The sequence below is a fragment of the Capricornis sumatraensis genome, chromosome 2 (assembly GCF_032405125.1).
Source record: "Capricornis sumatraensis isolate serow.1 chromosome 2, serow.2, whole genome shotgun sequence".
NCBI lineage: Eukaryota > Metazoa > Chordata > Mammalia > Artiodactyla > Bovidae > Capricornis > Capricornis sumatraensis.
The window spans coordinates 26,864,410-26,866,661 of NC_091070.1; the positions used below are offsets into that span (position 1 = coordinate 26,864,410).

The 2,252-nt window shown below is 39.9% G+C and overlaps 1 non-coding gene across 1 annotated transcript; it reads left to right on the forward strand.

Annotated features, from left to right (window-relative positions):
* Nucleotides 1–2,179: 2,179 nt before the first annotated feature.
* Nucleotides 2,180–2,252, forward strand: TRNAG-UCC (transfer RNA glycine (anticodon UCC)). Its single transcript has one exon. It is a non-coding gene; the product is annotated as a tRNA-Gly (tRNA).

Here is a 2,252-nt window from a genome sequence, read left to right on the forward strand (position 1 = left end):
GTCTGTGGTGCAGGGAGTATATGGGAAATCTCTATTCCTTCCTTTCAATATTGTGTGAACCTAAAACTGCTGTAAAAAATAAAGTCTCTTAAAAGAATTTTTTTTAACTCAAACTTTATGACCAAGATGGGTTTATTCTAGGAATATAAGGATTGTTCAATATTAAGGAAGCCATTAATATAATTTATCATATTAATAGATACAAGGAGGAAAATGCTAAGATTATTTCCACATTTGCTGAAAAGGCTTTTTATACAATTCCACATCTTTTCTTCTGTTTGAAAAAAAGAACTCGATAAGATAGAAATTGATGGATACTCCCTAACGTAATAAAACAACAAAATATATCACAGCATGTTACTGGGGAAACATCAGAGGCATTCCTACTAAAGGTCAAGAACAAAACAAAGATGCTCACTATCTCCACTGTAACTTACTGCTTTAATGGAGATTAGCCAGTGCAATAAAACAATTCAATTAAAGGCACAAAATCTGGAAATAAGTTAAATTACACTTGCCAATGTTTTTAGAATAAACATATAAGATCCAAGGAATTTAACACAAACGTTAAAGGATTCAGTAATGGTTGCTAAATTTTAAGTTAACATACAAAAAATATTACCCTTCAGACATATCAAAGAGTAAGATAGAAGACGATGTAAAAGTAAACCTTCTTTACAAAAGCAACAAAATTTAAAATACTAAACAGTAAACAACCAGAAATATGCAAGCTTATATGAGAAAAATCTTTAAAATACTCTTGAAATCACAATAGTAATCTTGAACAAATGAAAAGGATCTTATGTTCTTGGATAAGGCAAATAAAATTAAGATGTTAATTTTCCTTAAAATTAATATATAAATATAAGTCAGTTTCGTAATGGTACTAACATGATTTTTTTCTGGAGTTAAGTTGATAAACAAAGTCAAAAGATAAATGACAGACTGGGAGGAAATATTACTACTCACATGAAATTAAAGGGCTATTTGTCCTAATATATACAAGTAAAATTATCAAAATCCGATACAAACATGGCCAAGAGACACGAACAGACAATTCACAGAAAAAGATACATAAAGGGATCTCAAACATAGGAGACAATGCTCAACTTCATAAAAGAAATCTGAACTAAAATTCTACTGTAATATCATTTAGAATCTATTAGTTTGGCAAAAATTCAGAAGTTTGACAATGCACTCTCTTCCTGTGGCTCTGTGCACGAATACTTTCACGGGTTGTTGCTGACAGCACAAAATGGGTCAACGTCATATGGAGAAAAATATGGCAATCTCTAGCAAAGAGACATACAATCCCTCTAAGAATTTACCCTGAGGAGATATCTCCACAAAGACAAAACAACATATGTACAAGGTTTTCCACAAATAGCAGCACTGTTTGTTCCCCTGCCCAACGATTTCTTTCAGGTTTTGTCCGTAAGAGACAGAGATAGGAAGGCAGGAGAAGGGAGAAGGGGCTTGCCTCCCGCTTCCAGTCGCAGTCAGAACTTCTGAGCAGCACAAGAACAGCTGTACCTCCAGCGTCCCACTTCTATTGCTGCTCACAGCTTCAAAGCCTTGGCACCTTCCTCCCAGAAGTCCCAACACCAGTCTTGGTACCGTCCCCCTAGACGTCTGAGCAGGAGCAGTGCTCAGCATCCAAGGACCAGCTCCATGGCGCCCCCTTCAGGTCGCAGCCGTGGACTCTCTCCTCTGGGGGACTGGGTAAGGCCTGTGGGAGCCCCTCCTGCAAGTCCCCAGGTTCTATCCATGCTCTCTCTTCCATTTTGTTCCTTAATCCTAGCAGCAATGTCTCCTTTTTACAGCGACTACTTAAAGGAGACTTAAAGTGAAGGGATATATCTTGCCATGGCTTCCCAGGTGGCTCAGTGGTAAAGAACTCGCCTGCCAAGGCAGGAAATGCAAACAGGTTCAGTCCCCAGATGGGGAAGATCCCCTGGAGAAGGGCATGGCAACCCATTTCAGTATTCTTGCCTGGAAAATTCCATAGGCTGAGGAGCCTGGCGGGCACAGTCCATGGGGCCGCAAAGAGTGGGTCCAACTGAGCACACACAGCAGAGCAATGGCATTGAGCATCACTGGAGACACCGTCTGAAACTGGGCCCCCAATGACTCCACAAAACAAAACCAGTCTCCAGACTAAAATGTCCACTTTGAGACTTCCCTGGTGGCCCAGTGGTTAGAACTCTGCACTTCCACTGCAGGGGGCGTAGGTTCCATCCCTGCTCAGGGAA